General features: G+C 41.1%; 1 long non-coding RNA gene across 2 annotated transcripts; it reads left to right on the plus strand.

The window, feature by feature from the left end:
- The first annotated feature begins 5,768 nt into the window (after window positions 1-5,768).
- On the plus strand, window positions 5,769-6,248 carry LOC121815731. 2 transcript variants are annotated; one of them, XR_006055315.1, is made up of 3 exons: window positions 5,769-5,873; window positions 5,967-6,091; window positions 6,167-6,248. It is a non-coding gene; the product is annotated as an uncharacterized LOC121815731 (long non-coding RNA). The 2 variants fall into 2 exon arrangements; XR_006055316.1 differs by having other exon boundaries at window positions 5,859-5,873; window positions 5,973-6,091.
- The last annotated feature ends 8,922 nt before the right edge of the window (window positions 6,249-15,170 follow it).

Here is a 15,170-nt window from a genome sequence, read left to right on the forward strand (position 1 = left end):
ACCGACCATCAGATTTAGGCACCATGTGTAACGGAGAAGCCCAGGCACTGTTCGAACGCTGCACGATGCCCAGACGCTCCATGGTGGCAAATTCTTCCCGAGCGACAGCCAGTTTGGCAGGGTCGAGGCGGCGCGCGCGCGCGAACACCGGGGGCCCTACTGTAGTTATGTAATGCTCCACCCCATGCTTCGTCACAGTGCTCGAGAAAGTGGGGACAGAGAGTGAGGGAAACTCAGAAAGCAAACACTGAAAAACGTCACCCGAATCTACTGAGTTAGCATGCACCACGGGCTGAGCACCCCGAGTCAAACAGGGTAATGAGGAAAATGACACAGCATCAATTAAACGTCTGTTAGCAACATCAACCAGCAGTCCGTGAGCACAAAGAAAATCAGCGCCTATTATAGGCACAGAGCTAGCAGCAACAACAAAGTTCCACTGAAAGTCACGGTCGTGAAAGCAAACAGTCACCAACCTTTCACCGAAGGTTTTGATGGGAGAGCCATTAGCCGCTGTTAGCAATGGCCCGCAGCCCTCAGCTAGCCTGTCCGAGCCAGCCGGGGGAAGAAGGCTCTTCTGTGAGCCGGAGTCCACCAGGAAACGCCTCCCCGAGCGTGAGTCCTCTAAGAAAAGCAGCCTTTCCTTGTTGCCAGCGGTCGCGGCTGCTACAGAGCGCTGACATGCCCGTTTCCCTGGGTCTGGAAACTGCAAGGCGGGAGACAGCGCCGTGCCTTCGCTCCAAAACGCTGGTGATAAAAACAAAGCCCCTTTCCGCGGTGCCGCCGTGCAGCGATTCCGGCCACCGTGGACGAGTCGGAGGGCCCCTGGAGCATCGGTGAGGGGGCGGGGGAAAACGCTGGTGAGTCCTGAACAATCGCCTGGACGCCGAAAGTCCTGGTAGCCAGGAGGATGCGATCCGCCTCTTCCGCAAGGGAGCGGTAATCCTTCGTGGCCAATAGCGGGGAGTTGGCAAGGCCAGCGCGCACTGGAGCCGGCAGCTGTCGGAGAAAGAGGTGGGTGAAGAGAAATCCTCCGTCATCCGCGCCCAGCAAGGACAGCATGCTCTCCATGAGCTCGAGAGCGGTGCCGTCGCCCAGGCCCGCGAGGGAAAGGAGTTTCTCGGCCCGCTCATTTAGTATCGTTGGCTGAAACTCCACAAAGAGCAAACTGAGCTTCTACGTGCACGAACCATGAAGGAGGATCGTGAAGCCAAAAATCCGGCAATTTAAGCGCCACAGCAAACGCAGCCATCGGCGGAGGTGAAAGTCCGGCGGCAGCCGATGCTTCCAGGCCGGAGCTGGCTTCGTCGTCGAGCCTTAGCATGTTCGCTACAGGGGTCACCAATGTGGAGGTATGTAATAACGACAGGAGAGGTCTCTGTGTCTCACTCCAACTTTATTAACTGACTCTCAGAACTTCACATATATAGAGCGCCAAAATCTTCACCCCAACACTTCCGTTCAACTTGGGTGTGAGTGGAGCCACCTGGTGGTCTGCCACAATTTAATATTTTATATTATTATAATATTATTATAATAATATCTTATCCCTCTTTAAGTTTTCAGTTGCATCATTGTGATTTTTCAGAGAATACATGCGTTGTTATGGTTGCTATGCAGTTGGTTTAGAGTGGCCCACTGGACCTTTCTGAATTTTGTCTTCATGTCCTAAGAACTACGTGCTACCCCTCAATTTTCCACTATACCCCCACAAATTATACATCAAAATGTAGGTATTTTTGCTGGCTTTCAGAAAATGTCACTATCATTTTTGTGGGAGTTACACAGTTTTGGCAAATCTCCTCAGAGCAACACAAAGTCTGAAAACTCTCCATAGAAACTCAGTGGAGACTTTGCTCAAAATCACCGCTGGAATTCTCTAATGACACGCATTTTTGAATCGTCATATCTCTGTAACAAAGCAAAGTGAAAACATGAGGCTTGTGCCAGTGTATCTTCAGACACTTCCCGTTCACAATTCAAGAATTTTTTTTATCTTTCCCTCTTTCTTTTCCCCAGTCAAATCTGTCCCGTATTTAGCAAGTGAAAATAATAAAATAAACAATAAAAGGTGAATCAAATAGACCATTACGGCAAGGCTGGGATGGTCCATTTGGTAAAGTAAATCCGTTGGGCATCTTTCTTCGCCTTTAGACAATAATTCTGATGGTAAAAGAGCCAAACGGGACAGACAAAAAAACCCCCCAAAAAACAAAACATTTTTTATCACCTATTACCGTTCTGCCATGAGTTACGTTTGTTTGAGGGTAGGAAATCAGTACTTCTCTCAAATTTCTTAAAATTTCAAACTCTGAAAATTAAGCACTTTTTCTCTTGTTATATCTTTTTGATGGATTTCCACAGAGTCCTGAGAATTTCCTTAACTGTTCACCAAAGCTTGATGTATCTTATGGTGAAAGAATGATATCGATGCTCCCTATAGATTTAGAGTTACAAGCTGTTATTTGAGAGCAAGTCAAGGCAGTTTTCGCTTCACCTCTACTCAGTTATGGCACATTACAAGTCATATATCTTTATTAATTCATATTTTAATTATGATTTATCAACACTTGAAGATTCCCCCAACTCTTCTGAACAGAAGAGTCTAAGAATGACCGTTCTAGCCCGTACGGTTAGGATAATATGGCCTTTTGTTCCAGGGGAATCTACAAAAGAAGAAATACACTGCAGAAAGCCTGAGCCTCTCTGTGTCTGTGGGGCTGGCTTCAGCAGCTGCAGCTGTTTTGGTGGGAAAAAGTACACAGCCTCTCTGATTGGTGGATTGAAATTGAGAAGCTCCAGGCTGTTTGACTGGCATAGATACACACAGTCAATGCGGTCACTTTTCTTATCCCTCCTAATTCAAGTGCATAAACCGATCTACGTTAGCTCTGGTAATTCTGATGATCTTTAAATAAATCTTTGTTAAATCTCTGTATTTGCTTTCTGAAGAAGTTAAATTACAAAAACCTCTTCAATCAAATTTGCTTTGGTGGACAGAAAACAACAGTTGTAGACTGCTTGGGGTTAACTTTCATAATGTGGGACTAGTATTTTCAAAAATGAAGTCAGTTCTTCTGACCAGGTTCAGACCAGGATGAACACAAGTATAATATTGAACCTGAAGTATGATCTTTCCACCCACTAGGGAACCACTCCCAGCTGTGGGTTCACCTCCTCCTGCTGAACTCATAGAGCAGCAAACAACCAGTCCAGGGACAGACTCTAATGTAGCTAGGGGTGCAACGATATTCGTATCGATATTGAACCGTTCGATACAGTGCTTTCGGTTCGGTACGCATATGTATCGAACAATACAACATTTGTAATTTATTTTATCAATTTTCCTTCTGACGATGCTGTCTGTGTTGAGCGCTCAGTGTATCTGTGTTCGACTACTCCGCCTAGGCTGCACTGTCGAGCGCAGATCCACTGAGCGCTCAACACAGACAGCATAGTCAGAAGGAAGAGCGCAGGGCAAGCTAGCGAGACAGAAGTTAAGCTCTCCTTGCAACAGGCAAATTGAACCTCATTCAGATCTGGCGTTTGGAATTATTTTGGTTTTCATGTGACGTATGACCCTGAAGGTAAGCGAGTCATGGACTAAAGTAAAACAGTATGTTGGATGTGCCATGCAATGCTCAATTACATTGGTGTGAACTAGTGTGTTAGCGCAGTTAGCTCGTTAACGTGTTGGCCGTCTAGCCCCATGCACGGAGCGATCGGCGGTAGCTCGTTAACGGAGATTTGCCGTGTTGTGGCGTTAAGGTCATTTCAACGAGATTAACCTGAAAGCACTAGTGGGAACACAACGAATATGACTGCACATTTACGCCGACATCATCCTAGTGCAAAGACAAGTGGAAGCAGACAAAAAAAAGCAAGCATGCTACTAACTTTAGCCGAGTCATTTAGACAGCTGTTAGCACATGATTCTCCTTATGCTGCTGAGAATATAGCCCAGAAGAAGCGGATAGTATAGCTTTTATTTTGGAAAGAGCATTTCTCTGTAATAAACTCTCTTTTCCAAAGATGAGTGATTCCTCAATCAGATACAGGGCTTGCAATATCGCTAGCCCGACGTCCCGGAGCTAGCGATTTTTTCAGTCGGGCTACCAAAATCTATCTCTTCCCTGCCCGTCGGGCTATTGTAGGAAAAATATATGTCAATGCTTTTGCATTCTTTCGAAATGTAGCTGGGTAATTATGTCATTGGCATCGGTGAGCCACTGTCAATATGTGACATATTGAAATCGCGTTTGAATTTGCGCTTGTTTTTTTGCTTTCACTTTGCAATCGTGCGAACTGTGTATAGAGAGCGACAGCACTGATCTGTGAGTGATGATAATTTGTGCACCAATTCCTCTGACATCGTCTTATTAATCGTTAGCTTACTATGCAAACATGACAAGTGAAATCTCCCGCAGCTTAAACATGTGAGAGGTTGATCGCGCAGAGAATCGCTGAGCTTATGTGAGTGCGTGTGTAAAAGCATTTCAGTTCTGCTGAGCCAAATAAGACAGGTCAGGGTGAAGAAGTGACAGCCAAAGAAAAGCTTACCACAAAACGGAGAAGTTATGACAAATCAGACTATAAGGCAAAAAGAAAGTGCAGCTTTATGGTTTCATGGACAAAAGAATTTCTGTGGCTGCAATATGATGAGCTAAATAACCAGGGCTGCACATAAGTGGTCCGCAGGTGCGCATTCGCTGTCAAAATAAAAAACACGCACAAGGGTTAGGGTTAAATTTAAAAACTGTACTTTTGAGTTAAAATATATATTTATAATTTTAATAAATGACAAATTAAAAATGCATGAACATTTTTTTGTATCGAAAAAATATCGAACCGTGACACCAAAGTATCGAACCGAACCGAACCGTGAATTTTGTGTATCGTTGCACCCCTAAATGTAGCATCACTTTCATCGGTCGCTCCTGTGAAGCATGACAAACGTGGCCTCTCTAAATATGAGTAACTAAGAAAACATGTCAGTAGGCATCCTAGTAATTAATGACTTAATTATTTGGGGCATTATTGTTATAAAAATGATAATAATAGTATTATTATTATTATTATTGCGCTTTGGGCTTTAGGCTGCACTGATAACGCAGAGGTCTCTTCTTCCTCTGGGCTGTTTAACGGGCCAGTTTATCCAAATGACCAAAGCTGTGTATATACCAGCTGCTGTCAGGCTTCAGATGTTTGCATTAGTCCATAGTCCACTGTTTTGTAAGCCATTGCTTTACTGCACAAGTTCCCATCTACTGTAACAAAATGGAGATAAGCAGGCACATAATATGAAAAGGCATGCTGTAGCTGACTTTGTCTTTTCTGATCCATCGGTTTGTGTGGCTCGTTTCACAGGAGTGACCTAACCCACACTTTATTTACTTATATGATAAATTAAGTTTAGTGCAATGTAGTGCAAAATACACAGTGTTTTCTTTTAATTTAATAACATGAAGCTGCATCAAGTTTCCATGGTGACTGCTCAAGAAATTCTGCATTCATAAATAAACATCAGACTGTCAAAAGAGCTCATCTGTGCGAGACCACCGAGCTGAGAGCATTTTCAGGTCGAGATCCCCCCGTACGCCATCGTTGGAGAGCAGTTAAAGTTTTTCTTCCTGACTGTGATTTGAAAACGTCTAAATGGAATCAAGTCAAGGAATCTATAAACCTATCAGGGTATGTGGCGTTTTTGTTTTTACTGCATTTCAATAATATGAATAATTTGATGTAGTTTGAAAAGTTGACAAACTGAGAATCCTTTTAAGTAACAATGACTAAATTGCTATTTCTTTGACAGGTGTTGTTCAACACACCGGTTTATGAAACTGCTGTAAAGATGTGCTGGCTACAGGACTCAGGTTAGACCCAGATTCATGCAAACCAAAGCTGACAGAAAATATCAGGTCATTTCTGAGGACCTGAGAGTGGTGGTGATTAAATGTCTCCTTTAGTTTTAGATTGCGATTATGACGGAGTTTCTCAGACTTCAGCAGGAAGATCTAATTCCACCGAACCTCACTGCTGAAGATCTGAGAGATCTTTTGGTGGAGAAGAGCAGGGAGACACTCGGAGAGCAGTGTGACACCTGAAAGTCTGATTGTGATGACGTCTAAATGCTGAGAGAAAACCTCTGTATTTTTTTCTTTTGAAGGCTGTGGGAGTTTGAGTTACAGGATTTTGAAGAAGAGGAAGCCAAACCTCTTCTAAGGCTGGTTAGACTAGAAAACTCACAAGACTTTGGAAATTTCTTTTTTTCATTATGTTCACAAAACCTTTAAACATAAGCGCACTGTAAATGTGTTTTCTGTTTCAGGTATGGGCGGTGAACATCATCAATAAAATGAGGGACGTTGAATTTCAAACCAGAATGCTTCTTCAGTTCCCAGAGGCCGTACCGCCTAAATTTCAGTGAGTCACATGTAATATACAGTTATTAACCCTGTAAGACCCAACCTAGGGCTGTTCGATATGATGATATATATCAGATGACGATATAAAAACATCTATCGTTTCATTTTACGCTATCGTTTGTTTCGTGGTGTCGCAAAATAAACTGTTTATGGCAATATTTTTTCATGGTTCTGATGGTCACTGTAGTGGCTATATTAATTTCTTAAAGTTCTCTCTTTCTCTTATATTTAATATAACCACACTACAGACAGACAAGCGCTTGTTTTAATGCGTTGTCGTTAGCAACAACTACGGTAACACCACGGCGTGTCCGCTTGTTTATTTTCCACATAAACCTTTCACAATAAAGCTCAAGATCACGTGAAAGATGCAGATTATTTACGGATGAGAAGCAAAAAAGAGCCGCCAGGTGCTAAAAAATAAACCTTAGACTCAAACGTTAGAACAGGCTTTTCCCCGCAGCACGCCGTGTAATAAATACAAAGAAAACGGCGCCGTTACAACTTCTGTCTAAAAATGTATCGTTTCAGCATCGGTTAAAACACTCGACTCCAGCTACATGACGCGCAGCTGGAAACACTTCACGCAAGTCGAGCTGCCCGAGATTCACAGAACTTACAGAAAATGTTACATTTTTGTGATTTATATCGTTATCGGACGATACATGTTTTATATCGGGAGATGAGATTTTGGTCATATCGCACAGCCCTAACACAACCCATCAAAAAACAGCCCAAAAATTCTGATTTTTTTTGGAACTGAGATCTTTATTAACCCTTTAAACAAAAGCCACATATATATATACTTTTATTATGTATTTATTACATTTTTGTATCGAATTTGATACATTGGGTGTTTTTGGCAACTTTTTGTTAACAACAATGTCAACGTTAGACAAAAAAAAGAGCTTTGTCCGTAACATTTTGAAATTATGGCAAGTACTGATCATGTTGATGAGATAGAAGTCACAGGAACTCATGTATCAAGTATGATACAAAGGGCATTACAGGGTTAACAGTCCAGCTACAGTCTTTCAATATTTAAGTGATGCTTTGAATATGTTTAAAAGATAACTCTTATAATGTTTTTCTACAGAGCACCTAAACTCCTGAGCGTGGTGAAGGATTACATTGAAATCCTAAAAGAGAAGCAGCAGGAACTGTCATGGTCCCTGTGCCTCCCCGGCCAGCCCAGTGTGGCCACAAGTGTTTGTTGTTTTTCTCTCGCTCTGTCTCTCCTACCTGTCTGCCTGGGCGGAGCTCTGATTGGGCTCCTGCCCTTGGCCCACGCACCTGCAGCTGATCTCGAGCGAATTGCAGTTCTCTGGCTCTTAAGGCTGGGGCTCTGAGCTATTCGTCGCTGGAATATTGAATAACTCTCGTTAGTATTGCCTGGCTTCCTTGCGATTCTACTGTTCCCGTGTTTTGCCTTCGACTTACCCTCGTCTGTGTAACAGGTTTGACTGGATCAGCCCTTTTGTGACCCCTGGACCCCGTGAGTAGGAGAGTGAGCTGAGCTGCTTGTGTGGAGACTGTTTGGACGAGGAGCAGAGCGAGTGCGAAGAAGTGTGTCTCCCCAGCCTACTGATCCCCGGGACCCTGGTGTTTCCCCCCCCTTCACGTGTATATAGTGCACCGGTGTGATTAATAAAGTGTCGCTGAGCTGTGCTACCTCAGTCTGCGCCTGAGTCCGTCCACCGCCGTGACAGGAACAGCATAACAGCAAACTGCTCACCGCGCAGGAGGTAGTGATCGAGGTAGTTCCCCGTGTTCTCCAGGGCTTCTGGGAGCTTCCTCCTCGTCCCCTCCTAAACATGGCCTCCCAGAGTCTAAGCATCCTCTCCTCGAGTGTCACCAAGGCCACTTTAGATCGTGTCTCCAGGAGTCTAACGGTGATGGAAACACAGGCCATCTTCACCTGCTCCATCCGAGACAATATGGTCGACAGCATGCTGATGGAGATCAGGTAGAAATTTCCTCAAGAAATTCTGTCTATCAAAGTTGCAAACTTTGCGCCAGTGTTGCTGAAGACCATTGCTGATGTAGCACTGGTCCGGATATCTGAAATCTTTGAGCCCCCTTCAAGTCTTCCTGATGTGAAGAACACAAATGAAGAACGCTCCTCTGATGGTCTTTCAATGGCAAATGTTCCACCAGCTGAAGGATCTTTTTCAGAAAGTCTTCCAGAGCCTGACGTTCCCTGTGAGGAACTTCTTGCTGAAAGTTCATCTATTCTGCAGGCTGAAGACCTTACGAGTGAAGGACCTCTTTCAGAATGTGTGGCAGTGGCAGACGTTCACTGTGAGGAACCCTTTGCCGAGTCCGAATCCAGTGTTAAAGGCGAAGATCATAAGATCAAAGGATCTCTTTCGAAAGTTCCTGATGATCCCTTTGAGGAACCTTTTCCTGAACCTGAATCCAGTATTAAGTGCAAAGACCTTCAGATCAATAAGAAGAAGAAGAAAAAGGGCTTCTTCAAAAGACTGAGAAGTCTGTTCTGCTGCAGCCCAAAAGACACTGACTTACATTAAAACTGAAATTGTCACCGTACTGGGTCTGCAACCCAGTCTTGGTGTTCCAGTAACTGTAAATATGTAAATATGTTCCTTGATGATTGTTGTTCATGTTTTGGGGTTTTCTTTAGTTTTCAGTGGGCTGGGTGTTTTTTCCCCTTCATGTTCTTTACTTAATTCTTGTTCATAATTCCTGATTTGTTTTTCTAGTTCTTGTTTCTTAGTTTCTTGAGTCCAGTTGAGTTTCTAATGAAACGTTTATCTCTAATGAAAACGTTTTCCAGCAATAAAAACTGCAGATTTAAGTTTCATTCCACGTAAGAGTCCTGTGTTTGGATCCTACAACCTGCCCGTCACAGCACACCATAGCAGAAATGAAATTGTATAAACTCATTCATATTTCTACATGAGTCTCCAGCTATATTAAACATTTGTAAGAATCTCTTATGGTTCTCAAAATACTTCCTAACTAACACTTACTAAGTCCAGTAAGTGTAGTCCAGCAACATAATTGATGGTATTATTTTTAATACAATTTGAACTTATTCTGTTAACATATGAACAACAGCAACAAACTGGTATATAAAATGCATTTCCTGTAGAAAATGCAGTGTGAATCCTAATAGCCAAATAGTTTGAGTTGAATTTTTATAATTGCTGAAATCTTTGGAGAAAAACATGTTTAATGGGCTGAAATACACCGAAACATTCACCTGACAGCCAAAGCGCAGAACTGAAATTCACACAGAAGAACCTGGAAACTAGCTGAACAGCTTGAAAACGTACATAAGACAAACTGTCTAATTGCAAAAGAAATTTTAGAGCTAGAACACATCTGAATGAATACTGCTCATATTCTTTAAACCACTGGGAGAGTGGAATTATGTATTTTAAATGTCTAAATTCAAGAATCTCAAATGAAAAAAACTGAATATTTTCAGAATACCTGCTGTCTGTGTGTGTGTGTGTGTGTGTGTGAGAGAGAGAGACCCAATTTGTATTGTTTGGGGGCAGCATTTCATCGGTGGATTCAAATGGAGCAGATTCAGACTGACTGGCATAGAAACACACAGGACACTCCATACTCTGTGTGTGTCTCTGTGTGCCCTTGTGTGTGTCTGTTTCTATGTCTGTGTTTATGTTTGCATCCATATTTGTAAACATTGTTACCCTTGTGTATCTGTCATTTGTTCGAGGGGAATCCTCTATGAGTACGGAGGACCACAAGAGCCACGCCGCATCGAAATAAAGCATTCTGTGCTTAAATAATGAATTGTAGAATAAAATCTGCATTTGTAAATTCATTTTTGAATTCCAATTTAATAAACTGATTTTCAAAATGCTTTTTAAAATATTGATTCCACTCCTCATTTCAAAATCCATTTCCCTTTCCTGTTCGCTCAGGGATTAACTTTTGGATTAGCTGTTGGATTAACAACTTCATTTTAAAAATCCTGCTGCTATTCAAATTAGCCACACCGTGGGATGTAAGGAGCTCTCTGATTGGTTGGACAGACACAGGCTGTCTGCCTGGATTTTTCTAGTTCATAGCTTCGCCCTGCTACGAAGTAGTGATGTGAAACGGCTCTTAGAGTACAAGTACAAAGCACCCCTCCGACAGCCAAACCCATCTGTTCTCTGATTGGATTGTTACATTTGTGATTGACATGACATTGACCAATCAGATGAAAGGAAGAAAAATAGGGTCAAAATTCGTAATTGTAACTTGCAGGGTTTTTTTTGGCTAAGTCCGCACACAAATCTTTTTTACGCACACACAAATTCTTTTTACACATACAAATCCTGATTTACAAGTACAAAATATATATGACCACATTTTGAGCCCATAGAGGCGAAGTTACACTCGCATTAGCACAGGAACAGAGTGGGAGGGAGAGAGAGAGAAAGAGAGCCAGGGGCAACAACGTCACATTAGAAAGGTATAGTAATCATCCACAACTATTTTCAGTTGCAGATGATAAAGGATTCAGAAAGTTTATTCATGCAGGTCCATATGACAGAGAATATGCATGTTCTTTTTGTTTTCATATTATAATTTATATTTAATTGTGTTGTGGTTTGCAGCGTTTTGTGTTGTTTCAGTTTAAATATGTTTAAAAGGAAAAAGCTGAAAATTTAAATAGTTAAAAGTTGAAATGTGAATAGTCGGTTTTTGTATTATATGATTTATTTATTACATTTTATGTGGAGTGAATAAATAAAAGTATATTTACGGTGGCCCCTACAGACAAAACACGTAAAAACTCCAAAACACGTACAAAACACAACAGGAGTGCTCCAGGATGCTAGGGGGCAGTGTTGAGCTTTTGTTCCCTCGTGGCTGCACAAGCCAGGAAGACACTGGATTTGGTGTGTGGTAATAACAGGTACATGAACTTTTTTTAAAATTATTTGAATATATATGAGTGCCTGTGTATAAATACACAAACAATACACACATGCTTTCAATTGTGTAATTTAAGTGATCTGGGTAGCTCTGTTTCGAAGTTCAGTTAACTCTAGGAATGTGTTTTGGAGTTTGTATGTGCTTTGTCTCTAGGGGCCACCGTATGTATTTATATATAAACATATCAGAATCAGAATACTTTATCAATCCCGAAGGAAATTAGGGTTACAGCAGGCAGCACGCTAATGGCGCACTTACAAAGGATTCTTCTGACCAACTTTACACAAACATCACATTGGGGAGACATGTCAGAAAGGTAGGCTGATAGGGAAAAAACAATGAAAATACATAACATGAGGTAAGAGGAGGAGAAAAAAACTCCACTCAGACTGAGCTCCTAGTGGGAGAACAGTTTAATAACAGAAAAAACACCTCAGCACAAAAAGCACATGACTATCAATACACCATAGCAGTGTTGCCAACTTAGCGACTTTGTCGCTATATTTAGCGAGTTTTCAGACCCCTTAGCGATTTTTTTTCTAAAAAAAGTCACTAAAAAAAGACGTGAAAGCGCGTATCGCTTTTACTCTCAACAACCAGCTGGTGCTGTAACGCAGTCAGTTCTTCTTTTACTCTTATGCTGTTTTGTGGATCACAAGGTTTAAAACTACTTATAAACACACACACACAAAGTAACTCCACCAGAGTGCCTATTTCGGGTCACTTTTGCCGGTCCAAGCCCGGGTAAAGGAGCAGGGTTGGAATTGTGACATTAAAAAAAACAATAATTGCTAAAAGAAATTTAATTTGTAGTTCTAAATAAACTCCAAATGTATTTAGGACGTTTTTTACTCCCTTTATGTCTCTTCCACGATGTTATTTCTCTCTCCAACAGCATAGGTTACATTAGATTAGCATGACCAATTATGCAAATTATCATTTAGCGACTTCTAGTGACTTTTAGGACAACCAATAGCGATTTTCCTTACTGAGGAGTTGGCAACACTGCTGCACCATAGAAACACAAGACAAGCAACAGGGGCGGGTAAAGGGTAAGAGAGAACTGGTGTAGACAGCGCATCCGGTCCTGCAGCATGTCTGCACTGGTCCAGTCGACTGCCATCTTCCCCGGGAGGGCACAAGCATCGAAGGCGTTTGGAAAGGGAGGGGGGATCAGTGTGTGCATATCAGTGTATGTGTGTGTGTGTCCTTCGCCCCGCCAGGCTAAGTAAACAGTCTTCCAGCCAACCCAGGTGACCTTGCATGGAATGGGAAGGAACAGACTAAACACAGTCGTTATCAGGGTGTTTTGTTCAGCTCCAGCCTTGAGGCCGCAGCTGGAGCTGAAGGGGTCTCCGCATGAAGTGATGATGGTTTTTATTTTAGTGCGAACAGCTCATATGAATTTCCAAGCTGTTCTAACAGTCCAACACTGGTCTCTCTATCTCCCGTTGGAGAGCCGTGAGCTTTCTATGATGTTATCCAAACTTACGTTCTGTGATGTTGTCATTCTTTTTGCCCAAAGAGCAAGTTTTGAGAACTATATATAAATAAAACCACTTCTTTTTTTACATTAGTAATTCCTTTTGTGCATAATTTTATATTATTGTTAATAATAAATTAATTAAAGCAACAAAACAACCTGAAGAGCCGGTTCTCTAAAAAGAGCCGGAAATCCCATCACTACTATTGACCAACTTCTTTTTCGATAGATTATCTATAAATACTCATAAGTACCTTAATAAACTTATTTAAGAAGTTACAAACCATTTGCTACTTGTTAGTAAAGCATTTTGAGTGAGCTCATCTAAAGTGGGGACCATATATACCTTACAACCTATTTATAGATGTGAAAGTTTCTAAAATGCAGTGTAACAAAAAACAACACACAGGGTAGATCCAGAACACACTGTAATTTTAAGATGCCAGTCACAAAAACATCAGAACAATGCTTACAGATTGGACACACAACTGTTGATACAAAAATAAAAACAGTGTCATAAACTATCAGCCAATATTTGAAGTAATACAGAACACGGCTGGATGCAAACTATACGACCTGTAGCTCTTTACATGAAGTGTATCACATGTGTGATCATTAAAGTAAAACTGCAGAATTTATAACAATAAAATAATAATAAAACATATAAAAAACAAAAATCAAGTGTGTCATTTTTTCTTTTTACAAACAATTGACCAATCAACTGGAATATATAACTTGTCTTTTTTTTGTTAACAGCTGTTAACAATGGTGGACTCTCACCACGTTTCACTATGTAAAACAACAAAAATCTAATCTTTCTTTGTTTTAAGAGGAAGCAACTTCCCTGAAGACTTATATGCTTTGAATTTTTCCTCTGTTTCTGGATCTGCACTGCTTGCTGCAGCACGCTGTGTAGCAAACAATGAACGTTTCTGTCCCTGCTTGTTTTTTTTCTAATGCTTTAAACCTCTCAGGTGCAACAATGAATAGCTCAGCAATTGGAGCAGTTGCCACAATCGTGTCCCGGTCCACTCCCAGATGTTTAAAGGCAGCAGACATGGTGCCTCCTCTTTTGAACAGCCTTAAAATCTTGTTATACCGGGTGACCACGTGCTTAGGATTCTGGACTGCAATTGAGAGAACATAATCATTGATGTAATGTTATAGTGTAGTAACGTAACACACCGCATGCAAAATCAAACTGTTGAGTTAATCACTTTACCTCTTGTTCTTGGTTTTTGGTCATGTTTTTTGACTTCTTGTGCTTTTTTGCTTTGCCCCTCTTCCTCTTCTTCCTGTCTTTATCTGATGAAGTTGTGCCCATGGAGGAGTCAGAACTCTCATCAAAAAACCCATCAGAGGGAAGTGAAGATATGCTCAATACCTCACTGGAATCCTGGTCAAAACTTGTGGGTTCCTTTGAGAGAGCTGGTAAAACAGTTAAAAAGACAACACAGACAAAATTACTCAACAGAATGCTTATGTAAGTGCTCAAGCAGAGGAAGTATGTGAAAAGCTATGTAATGTTTTTAAGAGTGGACTTACATGCTGCTAATTGCTCCTTTAGATAGTCTCTTTCTTTGACGAGCTCATCAATCTTATCCTTTTGCCACGCTAGCCTCATCTTACAACTCTTGTGATTTTCTTCTGTCTGCCAGCTGTGCAACAGTCACACCCAGAGAAAATTAAAAACAAAATGAGACTTGGCTATAAATAAAATTAATAAAACAAATACAATAATAATACTAATGTACACTTTGTATAATTTAAATAACAGTAAAACCATTACACTGATTGATAAATAGCCTACAATGGTGGCATTACAAACTATATTTAGTTATGTATTTAGAAACTGCCCTATTTGACTATAATTATATATTAACGTATTTCAAACATAGTGCATTAGATTGTACAATGTAGAGCATTTATTGTGAATTTATATAGACAGCATAGACATGCTGTAAAATAGCTGGAGAAGGACTGACAAACTAAATTACAGAAAGCACAATTATAAGTTACAGCCCAGAGTAACACCAAAGGCGATAATCCTCATTTAATTCTTGAGCCAAGCCACAAGAAACGACTAATAAAATAAACTGAACAGTGTTTTTACTGATATCTAAAGCTTAAATGTAACTAAAAGCTAAGCTAAGCTAATCGCCTATTAGCAGCTAGCGAAAAGCTACCTGCTAATAGGCGGTGGGGGTTAGCAATGAAATAAGCTAATACAATGAGGTTAAAAAACAATCCGATCGTTCAGTCTGATGTCACTAGCCATGTCTGGGCCTAAACTCTGCTGCAGGTCCATATATCAAATGATCACTGTGGCATTACTGAGAGTT

Source organism: Haplochromis burtoni, unplaced genomic scaffold (genome assembly GCF_018398535.1).
Source record: "Haplochromis burtoni strain Fernald_Lab_line unplaced genomic scaffold, NCSU_Asbu1 Contig_283, whole genome shotgun sequence".
In the NCBI taxonomy this organism is placed as follows: Eukaryota; Metazoa; Chordata; class Actinopteri; order Cichliformes; family Cichlidae; genus Haplochromis; species Haplochromis burtoni.